This window comes from Myotis myotis, unplaced genomic scaffold (genome assembly GCF_014108235.1).
Source record: "Myotis myotis isolate mMyoMyo1 unplaced genomic scaffold, mMyoMyo1.p scaffold_m19_p_25, whole genome shotgun sequence".
Taxonomy (NCBI): domain Eukaryota; kingdom Metazoa; phylum Chordata; class Mammalia; order Chiroptera; family Vespertilionidae; genus Myotis; species Myotis myotis.
Window position 1 is genome coordinate 3,073,605 of NW_023416330.1, and position 19,484 is coordinate 3,093,088.

General features: G+C 47.2%; 1 protein-coding gene across 3 annotated transcripts in view; it reads left to right on the plus strand.

Moving 5' to 3' along the window:
* XRCC2 (X-ray repair cross complementing 2) overlaps positions 1-19,484 on the plus strand; it is a 171,855-nt gene that overhangs the window by 143,428 nt on the left and 8,943 nt on the right. Inside the window, exon 4 of one of the 3 annotated variants that reach the window (XR_004975233.1) lies at positions 2,941-4,713. The exons of the other annotated variants lie outside the window; for them this stretch is intronic. The gene's annotated coding sequence lies outside the window, so the exon portion shown is untranslated. Of the gene's footprint in view, positions 1-2,940; positions 4,714-19,484 lie in introns of those variants that run through there. 3 annotated transcript variants of the gene reach the window in all.

The following is a 19,484-nucleotide window of genomic DNA, read 5'->3' on the forward strand; positions in this document are numbered from 1 at the left end:
TTCATACTAATACTCAGACGTTGTTGCCTTCCATTCTCACTATCTCACAAGTGCGAGGCAGAGCTTTCCAGCGAGCACATGTCCTGAGATTCTGCAACAGATTACACGCAGCAGATATGAGAACCCAACTGTCTGCTAATAAGTCAGTTAAAGAGATTTGTAATCACATAAAACAATGTCACTCTATCACTAAAGGTTTTGTTTGGGAAAATGGTTATTTTTCATAAAAATGAGCTTACTGTACAATGGGTTTATTATTATTCATTTTCAATCAATTAAAGACTTTTCCATTTTCTTAGTTTTAATTTCTAATCGGTAAATCTTGGTAGCAATAGCCCACAGGGACAGAAGCATTAAGGTTCTCAGTCGTTGTTAGGGTCGGAAGGTTTTGTTCTCAATGATGTGAGAGAGACACATGGATTTGTTGACTCCTCTCTCATCCCGCCAGTTCCCCCTGCCCCCTGCCCCTTCCCAATGAAGGTGCGTGCCTTTGGTCAGAATCAAACCTGGGACCCCTCAGTCTGTGGGCCAGCGCTCTGCCCACTGAGCCAAACTGGCCAGGGCAGGATCAGAAGATCTGAGACGCTCTCCACAGTCCCACCTCCGTGGTCTCTACCACAGTCAACTGCCACCATGATCACAGTCTGCACCCCGTCCGGCATCCACTCTGACCCATCGCCGTCCTCCTTACAGAACATCGGAGCAGCCGCTCTGTACCTGACTCTGGACTCAGCAAAAGAGACTCAAGGCAGTCGTGGTCTTTCCCTATGGAGCTTGTATGAGGAAGATCAGGAACCAACAAAAGCAAAACAGATCAATAGAATGATTGCCAATTGTAATAGCACAAGGAAGAACAGGATCATGGGGCTGAGACAGAAAATGGAAGGGGCAGCATGAGTAGGCCTCGGGAGGAGGTGGCTTCCTGGCTCAGACCTACCGCAACCTGCCTTCCGAGTGGGGAAAGAGCATCTCGAAGCAGAGGGACTAGCCTGGCCCAGCCCAGGGGGGACAGACATGAGGGGTGGGGCCAGAGCCGAGCAGGCCTGCGGCACTGAGCGTGACTCCCACAGTCTTGTTCCTGCGTTGCAGCCAAAGCCTGTCACATGGACTCTTTTCACTGGCTGCCTATTGCTCTGGGAATGAAAGCAAACCCCATGGGTCCGGCTCCTGGTGACCCCATGACTGACCTCACACCCTCTTCTCCCTCCCACCGCTCACAGACAGCCTTCTTCTTGGCCTCTTCCCTTGACATCCTGTCTTAGGATGGGAGCACGTGGCCACTTCCCCAGCCTCCCTGCCAGTCTAGACTTTTCGGAAGCAAAGGCCAAGATGGAATCTGAAGTCTGGGAGACCTGCTGGGGGAGAGTCTGAGAGGACGAGGGAGGGGAGCAGCAGAGGGACAGTCTGGGGCCAGATGCAGGTCTGACACCTGCACTCGGGGAGGGAAGGACAGAGCAGGTGGGAAGTGAGCCCTAGTCTCTGTCAGGCCAATGCGGAGCCCAGAGCCAAACTCCAGCCTCCATGACCTCCTCTGGCCCTCCCTGCGACCCATGCCGCCAGCGGTTCCTGCGTGTCGGAGCTGAGGACATAGGCTCTCAAGGTTACAAAGGCTACCCACACCCTACAGCCCAGTGCTTCTGCGTGGACCCCGAAGTCACGTCCTCAGCTAGGGGTTTGTTTCTGTCCTCATGTGGCCACAGGGTGTAAATTCCTTGTGTTGGGCTCTGACTTCACCTTCCTCTTTAGCCTCAAATGTGATTTTATGGCCTCCAGCATACAGCTAGTCCCGGAGGCCAGGAGGCCGAGCTGGGGAACCTGAGGGCTTGGGCTGAGGCTGACTGATGAGTGAATCACAGCTTTCCTTCCTCCCCACTCCCTGCGGGGGGCCCCCAGCGGCTGCCACAACTCAGAGGACCCCAACCTCTCTAGTGTCCGCTCCTTTGAGGCTTGCTTCCCAGGGCACGCTGACCTCCTCAGCCACATGCAGTAACAGATATCAGAATAGAAGCAGCCAAAGAAAACGTGGCTGCATGCATGGGGGACGTTGGCGAGAGCAGCCTGGGTGTGTGCAGGGAGCTCCCAGGAAAGGCCCTGCTGCCGGCTGGCCTAGCCCTGGAGCAGCACGGGCTCCCCCACCCCCCACCCAAGATGCACGTGCTCCCTCCTCCCTCCCCCTCCAGGATGCACTCACCAAACACGTGCGGGTGCTCACTTGGCTTTGCAGTTTGAGGGGCGTAGTTGGGTTTAGACTGGCTCCGTCCTGCCCGGCTCTGGCCCCAGCTGCACTGGGGTGTATGCACTGTGGAGCCTGGGCCATGTTCCTTCATCTCCCTCTGCTTCTGTTTTTCACCTGTAAAGTGGGAATAACCTTCCATCTTTCTAACTGGGTTATTGTTAAGATTATATTAATAAAAATAAAATACCTAAGACATTGCCTGCCATACAGTAATGGCAATTTTATCATCATCATCATCATCATCGTTAGGAAAATGGCCTCCCCCAAAACAAAACAACTATACACACACCAGCATGTATTTGCCTCTGTCCTGCATTCTACCTGAAATTGTGATCTCTGCGCTTACTAGACAGACAGTTATACACTGGCTATCTTCAACTCTCATACCTTCCTTTCACATATGTTTCAAATCTCTTAACTTTTTAAATTTTTTTCCTTGAGTATAGATATGAAATTATTTAAAATAGGAATAGAGAGGAAATCTACAAAAATTCCTGATGGACCTTATTTTGCATCATTTGCTATTTTATTACAAATGTTTGGTAATTTAACACTTGTTGCTGTGGTTTGGATTTTTAAGTACAATGTGCATGAGTCCACACATTCTTACTGGAGAAGATTCAAACCTAACAAGCCCACAGAAAAAAAGGCTGCCCCCACCCTCACTTGCAGTGACTTGTAATCTACTTCCTGTGTGCTGACAGGTCTCCTGCTGCCAGGGATCAAGCCCATGACCCGGGTACGTGCCCTGACCAGGAATCAAACCAGCAACTTACGGCGCACAGCATGATGCCCGACCAACTGAACCACACCGGCCAGGACTTCGCTTCTTTTCTACACAAACTATCTGTGTACTGATTTTCCAACATGCTTCCCCCCTTTGTGTATCATGTGCCGCCTTCCCTATTAGGATATATCAACTGATTGATTGATCGATGGATATTTCACTCAGCAATTACTGCCTTAACCCCTCTCCCCTTTACAGACTTTTGTTTCCAATGTGTTTCTTATAGATAATGCTAGAATAAACATCCTTCACATAGATACTTCTATCATTCTGTTTTAAATGTATTTATACCCTGCCTACTACTAAAAATGGTTTTAAAAAGCTAAAAATTATTTTCTAAGTTGAATCCAAGTCTGAGGGATGCCAGTTATGATTTTAGATAATGAGAGTGGGGAAATCAGGCGAATGTCAGAAAATTCTTATGTGAATTAAGCTAAAATGGAAATTTGGAGAGGGCGAAGCAGATGGGGCCCTCTGATTTAGGATCCAAAGGTTTTCGGAGACACTTATGTTTGAAACAGAAGACATAACCTGGTGTTCTTGGCAGCACAAATCGAAAACACAGTGATGTTAAACTGATTTTCCCGCAAACGGCACTCACCAAATCATCCTCTTTTTAAGCAGCAATGAGAATGTTGTACACATTTAGGATCGGTGAATGTTATTAAATGAGGCTCTTACTTATGTCCTTTTTCCTTTTTTATATATATTCTCACACTTTCTATCTTTTCATTTCTAATGTTCATTCTCTCCTCAGTATTGGAAATGTTATGGGAGCGTGGTCCGGTCCCCCCACACTAGCCAATTTAGAGAAAGGCTTGGCATCACCAGGAAGTTCAGTCAAACCCTTCCCTTCCACCCACTCCCAGACTCCAGAAAGACACTCGATTGCGATGTCATGCCCTGAGGACGCATTCAAAGAGCTAGTGAGGCCAAGTCTGATTAAACGAAACTTTTTTTAAAAAATATATTTTATTAATTTTTTACAAAGAGGAAGGGAGAGGGATAGAGAGTTAGAAACACCCATGAGAGAGAAACATCGACCAGCCGCCTCCTGCACACCCCCTACTGGGGATGTGCCCGCACAGGAACATGAGATCCTTGCCCAGGGCGCATCCACACATGGTGGAAACAGCAAGGAAGCCCTCTGGGGTCCCCTTTTTAAGGGCACTGACCCCATTCATAAGAGTTCCACCCTCATGACCTAATCACCTCCTGAAGGCCCCACTTTGGCAGGAAGGATTTCAATATACCAGTTGTTGGGGGCGGGGGGTGGGCCAGAAACATTCAGTCCACAATAATGTAGATCTGTTTATCCCATTTTACAGATTGGAATGGTCAGTTTAAGTAACTTTAAGGCATTTCCTCACACTCACACAGCCTGAAGGGAGCAGCCATGTCCCTCTGGTCCCCACTCCTTGCTCTGGGTACACCACACTGCCTCTCCACAAGTGTCCTTCAGCTTCGTCTTTTCACAGTCCTAGAACTCACTTAATTTCCTGGCTCTCCATTTCGCTTCTGTAAAGTGAGAGGGCAGACCCATCTCTAAGAAAATTAATGACATATGACATCCTAAATGAGGCTTTCTCTTCATTTTTGTGGCTCGCATTTCTCAATGTATAGATGAGATAATGTATGTCGTTTCTGCTGCAACAACAAATATTTACTTCTAAGTGTACTTTCACTATTAAACTGTTAGTTTAAGTCTGAGTTCCGAAGGCTTGTGGACTATATCAAACCTCACAGTGTTTTGAAACGTAATCTGGAAATGTCACCTAAAAGTCTCGGTTCCCAGCTTTCTGAGAAAATGGAAGGGTCAGGCATTACTTGTTACACAGTCTGAAATGGAAGTAATTACCCAGAGGTGAGTAGCACAGTCTCTTTAGCCCGTCCCAGTTCCTGCCCCTTCCTTGATCCCCCAACACTGAGGTATGCTTTTCTCATTTCCTCGCCCTTATAGTCATGGGTGTTTGCAAACCCTGGTGTAAGAAAGGCTTTACCCAGCCCTGGCCAGAGTTGAGTGTTGTCCCATGCACTGAAGGTCACCAGTTCGATTCCTGTTCAGTCATCCAGGTTGTAGCTTCAATCCCCAGTCGGAGTGTATACGGGAGACAACTGATCAATGTTTCACTATCACACATTGATCTTTCTCTCTCTCTCCCTCCCCCCCTCCTTTTCTCTCTAAAGTCAATTTAAAACCCCATTTTAAAAATAATAATGTAAAAGGGACTAGAAAGGGAGAAGAGGATTTTCTGAAATACTCAAGGGGTAAGTCATAGACTGGACTTGGTTGCAAAGGACAGAGTCCAAGATGGCCCTGAAAGGGAGCAGTGTTTGTCACCCCAAAATATGCCTCTTTGGGACATTGATCATTTTAAGTTGGTTATTTTTTTTTTAACATATTTTATTGATTTTTTTACGGAGAGGAAGGGAGAAAGATAGAGAGTTAGAAACATTGATGAGGGAGAAACATCGATCAGCTGCCTCCCACACACCTCCTACTGGGGATGTGCCCGCAACTAAGGCACATGCCCTTGACCGGAATCGAACCTGGGACCCTTCAGTCCGCAGGCCGACGCTCTATCCACTGAGCCAAACCGGTTAGGGCAAGTTGGTTATTTTTTAAGAAACAAAAGGCTCAGCTGGGCCAGTGTGACCCAGTTGCTTGGAGCGTCCCATACACCAAAAAGTGGCAGTTCAATTCCTTGTCGGGACACCTACCCAGGTTGCAGGCTCGATCTCCAGTTGGGGTGCATATGGGAGGCAACCAATTGATGTTCCTCTCATACATCAATATTTCTCTCTCTTTCTTCCTCTCCCGTCCTTTCTCTCTAAAATCAATAAAAACATATCCTCAGGCGAGGGAAGGAAGGAAGGAAGGAAGGAAGGAAGGAAGGAAGGAAGGAAGGAAGGAAGGAAGGAAGGAAGGAAGGAAGGGAGGAAAGAGAGAGAGAGAGAGAGAGAGAGAGAGAGAGAGAGAGAGAGAGAGCTCAAAGATGTTTGACCTTCCCCATAACTCCCTGAAAGAAGTTAGACAGAGGACCTGCTCCAGGAAGGGCGAGATCACCAGAGATAACTATAGCTTAATCTGAGCCAGGTGTGATCGACAGGGAGGAACCTAGCAAGGTTTGATCCAAGTCCTCCCTGTGTCCCATTGTTAAAGATGGTCCAACAAACATTTATTTACCAAACATTTGCTTTTCCATCCCCAAGTGAATTGCCTCCCTCCCCTTTGAAGTCCCAAACCACTACTCCATGCCCCCTTCTCCTTAGCTCAAGATGGCACTCAAGCCTTCAACTGCCCCATTTGTCCTGAGTCCCCATAGTCTATGCAACCCCTCTATGTACATACATAATTAAATGTGGTTATTTTGTCCTGATAATCTGTCTTATGTCATTTTAATTATTCCACCAGCCGGAAGAACTAAGAGGGGAAAGGGGAAACTTTCTCTCTCCCATCGTCCTGAGATCTGGAAAAGTAATTCTCACCTTTGGCTACATGTTTGAATCATCAACAGAATTAAAAAAAAAAAAAAAAATGCCTCTGGAGTCTGGTTGGTGTGGCTCAGTGGTTGAGTGTTGACTTATGAACCAGGAGGTCATGGTTCGATTCCTGGTCAGGGTACATGCCTGGGTGGTGGGCTTGGTCCCTAGTGGGTGGCATGCAGGAGGCAGCTGGTCCATGATTCTCTCTCATCATTGATGTTTCTATCTCTCTTTCCCTCTCCCTTCCTATCTCTGAAATCAATAAAAGCTTTTCTTCTTCTTCTTTTTTTAATGCTTCTGGAGATTCCAATATAAGTGATCTGGGGTGAGGCCATGCATTTTTGGATAAGATCCTCCCCCTCTCCCCCGTGCCATACCAGAGTGCAGATGAGTTGAGACCCACCTACTGAGAACCTAGGTGACCAGGAGTGTGGGAAGTCCAGTCCTAACAGAAATAGGGAGCACAGAAGAAGTTGGTTTGGGAGGAAACAGAAAGTCCTTTCAGGCCCAGGGAATCCAAGGTATTGGTGGCACCTCCAAGAGGAAGGGCCCAGGAAATGTTGGAAATGCAGACTAGGAGTTGTTGAGAGGTTAAATTAGAAATGTAGATTTACTGTAGGGGTAAGTCAGAGACTGGAATTTATGGCATTGAGGTGATCACTGAAATTGAATATTGTTTGAAAGTAGGTTGGGGCCCCAGCCAGGTGGCACAATTGGTTGGAGCATCATCCTGTATGTACACCAAAAAAGTTGTAGGTTCAATTTCCGGTTGGGGTGTGTACAGGAGGCAACCGATTAATGTTTCTCTCCCCCACCGCCCCCTGCTTTATTCTCTCTACAATCAACAAACATATTCTTGGGTGAGAATTTTTTTTAAAAAGTAGCTTGTATGTCTGGCAAACAGTAAGTAAGTACGAAATTATCATGGGAGACAGAGAGAGACTAATATGGGTCAATGCTAGAATCTGAGGAATACCAAAAGGTAGGGACTCAAGAAAGTAGACCATTTTAATGTTTAGCAGTTTAACTCCCTTCCTTCCCCCCTCCTCAGTTGAACTCTCTCTGACTTTGGGGATGTGCATTTGTATGTTAGAAGAAGTGGAAAGTGGTGAGTTATACACTTACATAATTACATTCCCAACCTGGACCATCTTGGCTTCTATTTTGAGTTGGCTTTCCCAAAACATAACAGCATCCCTTAGAAAAAATACTCTTTACTGTAAGTGGGGAGTTGACTGTGGAGGTTGCCAGGTACATTGGCCAGGAAGGGCTAGGACTCAGCTGGAACTGACCAACCTACCCTCTCAGAAGCAGAGTGAAGGGAAAGCCAAGGCGTTGTTAGGCTTGACCGTGGAGATCAGTCCTCACTTCAGTTTGAGCACATGTGGGCCTGCAGACTGTCTGTTAAGGCTCACAAGTTTACTGACCTTCCTGAGGAGCCTCTCCCTACCCCTTCTCCGCTAACGCGCCTGTTACTGTGTTGGAGAGTGTGGCCAGCCTGGCGTCATTATTCTGCTGTCATTACTTTTACAAAGCGATTTCTCTTTTTTTAATATATATTTTTTTATTTTGGAGAGGAAGAGAGAGGGAGAGAGAGATAGAAACATTAATGATGAGAGAGAATCATTGATCGACTGACTCCTGCATTCCCCCATTGGGGATGGAGCCACAACTGGGTATGTGTCCTGATTGGGAATCAAACCATAACCTCCTGGTTCGTAGGTCAATGCCCAATCACTGAGCCACACCCCCTGGGCCAAGGTTTATTTCTTCATAGGCAAACACCTTTACCAATTTTCTGGTAGGGGAGTTTCTGAAGGGAGCAGGTTCTGAGGGAGTGTGTGGTCTGTGACCTTGGAGAAGTCTGCTTGCCACCTATAAAGGGGTGAAGGAGCACCTTGGGGTCATGAGAGCTAACTGTGCCTACGTAATGATTGTGAGGGAAGCTGGTCATGGCTGAAAAAAGACCAAGGCTGACCTGGTGCCACCACAGAGAGCACCATGAAGGACAATATATGATCCTGTCACCCAAGGGGACATGAATGGGGCCCAGGTAACAAGGTTAAGATGTCAGTAGTGGCTTATATGGACATAGACTTTTAGTCCATCTGTTACAAGATTTAAAAACCTTCTTATCTTGTTTTAAGCGTCCCGACTGCCACCCCAGCCCTGAGAAGTGTGCAGGGCAGGCACTGTTAGCCCAGCGCACACAACGGGCCACAGCAACACCCAGACTGGAGCTCAATGTCCTGGGCCCAAGCCCCACGCCTTTCACCGGGAACAGGGAAGGCCCACCACTCTGCTTGTTCACCATCGTTACCTGTGGACAAGTGAAACCCATGAGCGGATTCTTCTATCTAGTCTGAGCCTGTTTGGAATGGAATAGAGAACCAATTCAAGATGGCCTTGACTTATCGCATGAATAGGAAAACTGCCAGGCCTACATTCAAAATACTTGTTACTGACCTGGCTTAATACAGGTCCTTCATTGTAACTGGGAAATGAAGAAAGTCCCCAGGCCCTTTGGCACCCCAACATGGGCACAGCTGTAGTAAAATGGGGCACTCGCCTGGACTGCCCCCGTGTGCCAGGCTTCTGCTGTGCAGTGGGGACGTGACAGAGGGCAAGGGGTCAGGGGCCCCTGTTTCATGAATCCTTCATCCTAGTGCAAGTGAAAGTCAACAGTAAATGAACAAACAGAATAAGTACAGACTGGGATAAATGCTTTTCAGAAAGTGCTCTGACAGAGAAAGAGAGGGGCGTGTTTCGGCCAGATGGACTGGGTGTAACTTCTGCAGAAAAGAAGGCAACGAAGAGGTAATTCAGGTGAAGACCCAGAGGATGAACACGAGACTGTCAGGTGTTTAGACCAGTCGCTTGGGTCAGTCAGCTTGGCCGGCTGTTCCACAGACCTGGCGGCTTCAACGGCAGACGTTTATTTCCTTACAGTTGTGGAGTCTGGGAAGTCCAGGATCAAGATGCCTGCCGATTCAGCTCCTGGCTTTCAGAAGGCTGCGTTCTTGCTGGCCTCGCATGGCAGGGGCAAACTGAGCTCTCTTCTGGGAAGGATGCTAATCCTATCGGATCAGGGCTCCGCTCTATGACTCATTTAACCTTAGTTACCTCCAGAGGCCCCATCTTTAGACAGTCACTCTGGAGGTTAGAACTTCAACTTGTGAATTTGGGAGGATGTCATTCAGTCCATGGCATCATGCAAGCTTTCTGGGCCTCAGTGCTTCCCCCAAAGATATTCCCTATGAATCCTACATAGAAAGTGCAGGAGAGCAAGTCTATTGGCTAATGCTGATTGATTTCCTTTGAGTTTATACCAACTGATATGGATGCCAAACAGGGTTTTTATTTTTAAAAGTTTGCTTAGTCCAGATAAGCAATTTAATATGAAAACACGGAAGAGATGGTTACTTGCACAGGCAGGTTTTTTCCTACTGAGGCAAAATATGGTTAGATTATTTATTCATTATATGGGCCCTTGCCTTTTCCAAAAGGGACTGGAGACATTTGGCTGCTTAAAAATTCTGTTACTGCAGAAAAAGCCAAGGCAGGCTGGAATTTGTTGTTGTTTATTATTGCTACATGTGTCCTCATTTTTTATCTTCCCAATACTCTACTTCACCTTTTAATGCAGGTAATGAAAGAAAGTGGTTTGTTTGGGTGTTTGTTTTTCATTCAGGCATATAGACATTAGTTCTTTTCTTTTAAATCTTTATTGTTGAGAGTATTACAGATGCCTCTCTTCTTCCCCCATGCCCCGCCCCCCCCAACCTGGTTCCTGCCCTGCCCCAGGCCTTCACCACCCTATTGTCTGTGTCCCTAAGTAATGCATATATGCATATAAGATCTTTGGTTAATCTCTTCCAACGCCCTGACCCCTTACCTCTGAGATTCATCAGTCTGTTTCATGTTTCCATGCCTCTGGTTCTATTATATTATATTTTATTTTAAAAATATATTTTTATTGATTTCAAAGAGGAAGAGGAAGGAGAGATAGAAACATCAATGAAGAAAGAGAATTATTGATCAGCTGCCTCTTGCACACCCCACACTCAGTATCGAGCTCACAGCCGGGGTATGTGAACTAACTGGGGAGTTAAACCGTGACCTCCTGGTTCATAGGTTGACACTCAACCACTGAGCCACGCCAGTGGACTCTGGTTCTATTTTATTCATCAGTATATTTTGTTTATTTGATTCCCTGTTCATTTATTTTGATTCAGTTGTTGACAGATATGTATTTGTTGCCATTTTATTGTTCATATTTTTTATCTTTTCTTCTCCTTCCTCTTCTTAAAGGATACCCTTTAAAATTTTATGCAATACTGGTTTGGTGGTGAAGTCCTTTAGCTTTTCCTTCTCTGTGAAGCTTTTTATCTGACCTTCAATTCTAAATGATAACTTTACTGGTTAGAGTAATCTTGATTGTAGGCCTTTGCTATATTCATCACTTTGAATGTTTCTTGCCACTCCCTTCTGGCCTGCAAAGTTTCTGTTGAGAAATCAGCTGACAGTCGTATGGGTGCTCCCTTGTAGGTAACTAACTGCTTTTCTTGTGCTGCTTTTAAGATTCTCTCTTTGTCTTTAGCCCTTGGCATTTTAATTATGATGTGTCTTGGTGTGGGCTTCTTTGGGTTCCTCTTGTATGGGACTCTGTGTTTCCTGGACTTCTAAGTCTATTTCTTTCACCAGGTAGGGGAAGTTTTCTGTCATTATTTCCTCAAATAGGTTTCAATATTTTTCTCTCTCTCTTCTTCTGACACTCCCATAATGGAAATGTTGGTACACTTGAAGTTGTCCCAGAAGCTCCTTACACTATCTTCGTATTTTTGGAATATTTTTTCTTTTTGCTCTTCTGATTGCATGTTTTTTGCTTCCTCATATTCCAAATTGTTGATTTCTCAGAATCCTCTATTCTACTGTTGGATCCCTGAAAACTATTCTTTATTTCAGTTAATATATGCTTAATTTCTGACTGGTCCCTTTTCATGTCTTTGATGTTCTCACTAAGGTTCTTGAAATTCTCACTAAGATCCTTGCAAATCTCACTATGTCCATTGTGGGGGGTTTTTTGTTAGAGACAGTGGGAGGGAAGGAGGAGGGGGAGAGAAGAAAACATCTATGTAAGAGAGACACATCTTACAATCCCGACTGGGGCTGGGGATTGAACCTGCATCCCAGGTACTTGACCTGGAATCAAACTGGAGACCCTTTGGTGCACAGGGCTGACACTCTGACCACTGAGCAACACCATCCAGGGCCAACTACGTTATTATTTATTTATTTATTTGTTTGTTTGTTTGTTTCCAAATATTTTTTTATATACAATTACATTTTTTTGCTTTTTCTTTATATAGTATGGCATTGGGCCATCTTATTAAAACTTTTGCAAACATTCTATTATGTGAGAGTATGCATTTTTTTTAAACTTTCCCCCATCAATGTATCTGGACCCACCTGTGGGTGGAGGCTGTTTCTGTATCTCCATTTCTCTATCTTAGTTCTCTCTTTCGTTTCTCTTTCTACCACATTTTTTTTGCCTCAATTCTTGGCTGATTCTCTCTCTTCTCTGCCCTAAGACAGGAATATTTCTTGCTGAGGTAAGAAGTCTGATGCCAACAGGGAAAAGCACAGACCAGGACAGGAGGACAAGCTAGGGATATAGTCAGGGGAAGGCAGAAAAGAAGGAACATCTGGGCACTTGTAGAACCAATAATGGCCAAAGGTTAGTGGCATCCTAAGGTACCGCAAATTACCTCATGCCTGGGTCTTAGAGGGTTCAAGGCAGCTACAAGAACAAAAGTAAGGTGAGGTAGGTAGCAAACAGGAAATGAAAATATAACAACATGATACAGTCCAGATAAAGCGTTTAGAACAATGTCCAGCACATAGTTATTGCTCAGTCATGTCGACATTGTCTCATTGTCATCGTGGTTGTTACTCTGTAACCCTTTGGGGAATCCCTTCTTCTTACATAATCTCTCACAGTTGTAACTATTCTTAGGTTCATTTTAATCAAGGCAATGACTTTCTAAGTGGAATGTATACCACAGGAACATTATTTCCTTTCTTGTTGTTTTAACCCTCACCCGAGGATACTTTTCCATTGGTTCTTAGAGTGTAAGGGAGAGGGAAGGACAGAGAGAGAGAGAGGAACATCGATTGGTTGCCTTCTACACACACCCAACCAACCAGGTCTAGGGATCCAGCCTGCAATATACGTATATGCCCTTGACTGGAATTGAAACCAGGACCCTTCAATTTGAGGTCCGATGATCTATCCACTGAGCCAGATCGGCCTGGGCTCCATTTTTTATTCAAATTTTCACTTTGATACAACCTGACCTTTCTGTGTACCAGGGGAGTGATAAGAGAAATAATGGGGTACATCCAGTTGCCATATATCATTCCAATTACTTTCCATTTCTGAGCTCATTCTATATATTTACAACAAAAACTTAAGGTCATCTCTTCTTCCTAAGTCTAAGTTCTCTCTGTGATGAAGTCTTTCACAATTTTATATAACCTACAGCAGATATTTCCAACAGATTCATTCAGTGGCCAAATTATTGTACTGAGCTCAACAACGTACACCCTGTCTAAAAGGGGGCAGCAGCTAGTCAGCTACAGCAGCATACCATCAGGCAAGACGTGAGCAATGTCTGTCAAATTTTCAACAGAAGCAATTCAGTATTTTATCTGAAATCTCCCATTTTTTCAAATATTGGAAACTAATTTAAAAATTTCTAAACATTGTGAGAATTAAACAAAACACATCTGTAGCCCTGGCTGGTTTGGCTCTGTGGATAGAGTGTCAGCCTGCAGACAGAAGGGTCCCAGGTTCGATTCTGGTCAAGGGCACATGCCCGGGGTTGCGGGCTCGATCCCCAGTGCAGGGGCGTGCAGGAGGCAGCCAATCAATGATTCTCTCTCATCATTGATGTTTCTATCTCCTCTTTCTCTCTGAAATCAATAAAAATATATTTAAAAACAAAAAAACAAAAACCACATCTGTAAACCACTGGTGGGCAACCTCCAACTCAAGGCATATTTATTTCCCATTCACAGAATCTTTCCCCCTTTTTGTCTAAACTGAATTCCCAATCACATAGCCCGGGCTGAGCTGCCATGAAGATGTCTTTACCCCCATGGTAAAGCCACCAGCCCATCTCTCGCAGAGAACTAAAGAGGTTGCCTGCTCTTTCCTTCTAGTCTAGGAAATATACTGTCAACTGAGAAATGAAACTGTGCCAAGGCATTTGGTAGGGAATTATAAAAGTCCTTCTTGCCCTGGACTGTGAGTTCAGTGGTTAGAGTGTTGGCCCACACATCAAAGGGAGGCAACCAATTGATGTGTCTCTCTCACATCAATGTTTCTCTCTCTCTCTCCCCCCATCCCTCCTCCCTTCCACTCTATCTAAAAGCAATGGAAAAATATCCTTAGGTGAGGATTTTTTAAAAATTGCTCTTCCTCTAAAAATCAATAAAAGTATTTTTAAAAGACACTTTGGGCATAAGAGAATATGCTAATTTTTACATATATCCAATGAGGGCCAAGAGCTTCTAACACTGAGGGTTGCTATTTGGTCAAAACAGAGAACAACTACTCCCTCTGGAAAATTAGCTGGCAATTAGGAATTAGCTACAATAAAACATATAAGGTCATTTGTTGTTTTGTCAGCTTTTCATCTTTATAAAAAAGATTTGGCATCTATCCCAACCTTTTATTGATAATACTATACTATAGAGTAGTAAATATGGTAGTTCTTCAAGTATTAGAATGTTACTGCTAAATTGATGGGTAAGCTCATGTACATTAAGCTCATGAATTTAAAGGGCATTTTCTTTTTTAAAATTTTATCCAGTTTACTTTCTTGATGACCATGTTTCTCATAAATGTAACAAATTTACATCTGTACATTTCGCACATAGATAACACAATATATTGTTTTCTTCCCAATCCTGTAGGTTTTAAAACGGAATAAAACTTTACTGATGAAATACAGTATGCATTTGGTAAAGTAATAAAACATTTGAGCACAAAGCTTTGCATAAAAACACATGCAAATGTTTGAGTACAGTGCAATGCTTGGATTATATTAAAGATTTAAATGGTATCTGAATGAAGTGTTTTATTTCATTGTAATATTGCAACGAAACACTTCAAATAATTACTATGTCAAAAATGTAAATTAAGCATCCAAATTTTAGCATTTTCAATCTACATTCTTAGATCTTTATACAGTTTGGGGGGGTTAACATAATTTGAATGGCCAAGTAGTAAAAATTAAAACCTGATATTCACGGTCCATTCATTGTGTTAACATAAAAACATTCAAACCTGTAAAGAATTTTTGTGAGTTTGAGGCAAGCTGTAGATACTTGCTGGAAAGCAGAAGCTCAGCAGATTGGGATAAATGCTCCAGAGAATGGTGTTTTTTCACCTATTTTTATAAGTTACAATCAAAGGAGATGTAGGTGGGTTACATGAAATCCACTGGTAATGGATTAGAGAGACTGGAGAAAGCAGGAGAAAGCAAAGCCGTGGAAACCTCTGGGGTTGTATAAACAGTAAAATGAAAGCCCGGTCAGCATTGCTCAGTGGTTGAGTGTCCACCTATGAACCTGGAGGTCACGGTTCGATTCAGGGTTGGGGCCTTGATCCCCAGTAGGGGGCTTGCAGGAGGCAGCTGATCAATGATTCTCTCATTATTGGTGTTCCCCCCCCCCCTTACTTTCTGAAATCAATAAAAAAATATTTTTAAAAAAGTAAAATGATAGACACATACTTCTTTTACTGAGGTGGGTACAGGATAGATAAATCAACAATTAACATGATAATAACAATGAAGGAATTTGTGCTCTCTGTCCCGGGGCCCAGGACATTCGGTTGTGCCCTGAGGGGTCTGGAAAAAGGTAAGTTACAAGTCACCCTGACATTTCAGTATGTTATCTTAGATGCAAAAAGTCATCACGCTCCGTTAAGGTAAAGACTGACCTTGTCAGGAGGTGGCTACCCACCATAACTGCTTTTAAAGCTTAATTTCAGACCATCCTCTGGTTATTTTATTGGTAGGTCCTCAGTTTGCAAGACCGCCACGCAGGCCTTCCCTGAGCTCGTCAGGTCCGCAAGTGGCCCTTTCGTCCGCAGTTGCCAAAGTCCTGAGCAAATTTGCACGGAGAAATGCACTTGTGCTGCCTAATTAGAGACGGCGCGCTAACACCCATTTTGCGGACTGACCGCCAGCGAAGAGCAACTGCGCCCTAGCGGTCCCAGCGGCGGGATCCGGGACCCGACGCCGGGGGAGGTGAAGCGAGCGTGCGACCGGGACCTGGGCTCCCGCGGGCTTTCACCGAGGCGTCCATTGCGTTTAATTCCCCGGGAAACGAGCGCTCCGCGTCGGAGCCAGCTGGGAGACGTGCAGGGCCGACGGCGAGGGTGCTCTGCCCCGCCGCACTGAGTCAGGCCGCCGTCCCCAGAGCCCGGCGCCGGGGAAGCTGGGTCCTCCCGACGGTGGGACCTGCCACCCGGCCGGTGGGCGGGCCTCGCCGCTCCGCACGGATCCCTCCGCCGCCTCGGGTCCTTCCGCGCCAAGTAGTGCGCCGCCGGCCGCCAACGCGGGCCGCGGGGACCCGGCCGAACGGCGTGCGGACGGCCGCCGGGTGAGGCGTCCCCACAGTGGAGGGTCGCTTGGGTGGGCCGTGTCTTCATCTGCGCGGTCGGGGACACCGTGCGGCCGAGCGCTAGGAGCTGGGAGAGCACCGGTGGCCGACCGCGGCGGGGGAGGCAGGTGCCGAAGCCGCCCCGCCCCCACCGCCGGCCGGAACAGGAAGCGGCGCGGCCAGGCCTCCCTGGGCGGGGGCGCCCGGGCTCGGGAGGCGCGTGACCTAGTTCGTCCCGGTGTAGGTTTGACAGGTTGTCAGCCCGCTCCCCGCCCCCACCGCCTTCCGGGTTCCCCTCGCGGGCGTCGGGCCGAGGGTCACCCGCTCTCTCGGCCGCGGCCTCGGCCTCCTATTGGCCCTCTCTCTGCCTGCCGTTCCGCCACGCCTCCGCCTCGGCCTCTCATTGGTCCTCGTGCCGCCGACTCCCTCCCGTTGGTGCAGGGCGGCCCCCCCGCCCCGCCTCCACTGGCCGGCCCCTGGGGGGAGCCGAGCCCCGCTGGCCGCTCGCTTGCGGTTCCTGCGGGCGTCTGCCGCCGCCGGCGCCCTCGTCCTTCCCGTCCAGTCCTGCCCTCGCTTCTGCCGCTCCAAGGGCTTCCCGTCTCCCCGTCTCTCCTTGCCCTGCGCCCCGGGAGCCGGAGCCCCGAGCGGCTGCACCCGCACGGCCCTGCCCCGCCGGACCCTGGGGCCCCGCGTCCAGCGCTGCCCACTCGCTCCTCCCTGCCCCGTCCTCCGCTTGGCGTCACTTCGCAGTTCCCTTTCTTCCCTGAGTCGGAGGCGGCGGAAGCCGTCCCGGGGCTTCCTCTCGGTGTCCAGTGGGCGGGGGTCTCGGCGCGCCCTCCTTTCTCCCCCCGCCCTGCAGTTCCTCCCCGGCTCAGCCACGGGGACAGACCCCCCAGCTAGCACGGAGGCACGGGATACACGTGACAAATATCTAAGATGGTTATTGCTTGGGTTTTTGAAACGGAAAATGAACTGGAGCGGCCAGATCAACCCAGACCTAGGGTCAAAATCGAGTTCTTAAAGGACCTTCCTGCAGTCTGAAGGCGAGCTGACCCAGACAGGTCAGGAAACAGCAGGACCTCAGGTACCTGGCGAGCAGTAAGCGGGAGCTGGAAACGTAATGACAAAGTGTATTATCCCCGAATCATAATCAGTTTTTTGGGGGGAATTTACTCATATCTCTGCCACATTGTTCTAACAATTTAAGCTGTGTGTGTGTGTGTGTGTGTGTGTGTGTGTGAAATTTGTGCTAGTTTTGTTAATGGCTGCTTGACTGATGAGGCTGAGGTTTGGAGCTTAAGTGTTTTGGCTTCAAAGAAACTCTTAATTTTTCGAATGAGAAAAACTCAAGTAGATTTCTCAAGGTCATTAAAGTGAGAGATCTCAAACTTAAACCCAGGTCAGAGTCCTCAGAGGCCCACCAGGAAGTCATGGCTTATTCATGTGTGCAGAATGGCAGGTACATAGCTGTGTTCCCGTCTGTCACAGGGGCCCCAACAGGCTCCCGCCTGGCCTCCAAGGCCCTGCCTTCTAGGACCCCCAGGCCTCTCCAGCTCCCGCTTACTGCTCGCCAGGTACCTGAGGTCCTGCTGTTTCCTGACCTGTCTGGGTCAGCTCGCCTTCAGACTGCTCACATGGCTTAGCCATGTGCCCCAGGGAGGCATTCCTGACCCCTGTCTACAGCAGGACCCTCCAGCCTGACTTAGTACCTGACAGGCCGTTACTTCCTGCAGAGCCTGGGCACAGTGTGAAATCCTGTTTATTTACTTAAGATCTGTTCCCCTTAGCCTCCCCTCCACCAAGATGTGAGCTCCTGGATACCGCAGCCTTTTCTGTGTTTTTTTCAGAGCCGTATCTCCAGGGCACAGAATAGGTAGGTATTCAATAAATCCTTGATGAATGAGCGGTACGGTACCTTAGCTGTGTTCACATGGACTAACCAACTGTCCTCCATGAGCTCGTCAGAGGGCTCTGACGGACGAACCAAACTGTCCTTCATGTCTGATCCTGCCAGCAGTGTGTATCTAGTCACACCTGTAAGTGACAGTGTTGGGGGAAATGGTTCCTCTCTCTGTATTTTGTGTTTGATTTGTGTGCTTTATTTCTGGCCATTTTTTAACAAGGAGAATGAGAAACTTGCCCCCAAAACCACCTTTTCACCCGCCTTTTTTACAGCTGTTCCCAGCCTGTGTCATGCCTTGCCCTCACCCTGACCCCAGGTGGGCAGATACCTGGCAGGGAGTGCCTCCTTCCTCCAGGGCAGTCTCAGAGGGCGTGGGCTTTCAGCACGTTAGGGTGGAGGAAGGGAAGGAGTTGTGGCTCAGTGTCACCAACTCACTAGGCTGGGTCCCTGTCACTGGTTCTACCATAAGCAGAAGGAAGCCCCGTTTCGTTTCCCCTTCCTCCTGGGTTCTGTTCAGCAGCTAGAACTGTCCCATCTTCCTCAGGAATCCTTGCACAGGGACGCATTGTCTACCTGCTGAGGCCAAGAGATCCCGAGTCAGTTGCTGGGAAGTAGAAATCTAGTCCTAACCGCCCCAAACAGGCAGTGTGAGCCTGGCGGGTTCTGGAAACTCCCTGGGTCTGTTACATCATCTGCCTTTACCTAGGTTGTATGCGCATATTTTAGAGAGAGACAACTATCAACCCAAACAAGAACCCTGTGGCTTCCCCTCGGGCCACAGAGAGGCTGCCAGGAGCCATAAAGCCAGTGCTTCCTAATTTGGGTCCAGCAGGACAGATTGGACTTCTAGGCCTGTGGTCCAGGCCAGAACCCTCCAGTTCACTCTGGTTGGGCTGTTTGGGCCCAGGCCCGCCCCTGGACCAGGGATTGGCCAGGAAAATGGAAAGTGTTGACCAAGTTAAACCAACCAGAACATATCCTTCGACCAGGCGTGGGGTCAGCTCCTGGTAAGTGTGTGGCACTGAAATCTACTTGAAGATGGGGTGGGGATGGATGCTGAGGGGGTAGTCAACAGTGCCCTGTAAGTATTTGACACAGTTCAGGTGTGGCTCCTGCCATTAGGGAGTGGCCTAGGGAGTGACTCATGGGATGGGAGGTGGGTTATAAAACAGTATGGAGTTTCCTCAAACATTTAGATATGGAACTGCTATTTGACCCAGTGATCCCACTTCTAGGAATATATCCCAAGAAATGCAAAGCATCAGTCAGGAAAAATGTATGCAGCCCTATATTCATAGCAGCACAATCTACAATATCTAAGATCTGGAAACAGCCCAAGTGCCCATCAGTAGATGAGTGGATAAAAAAGCTGTGGAACATTTATGCCATGGAATACT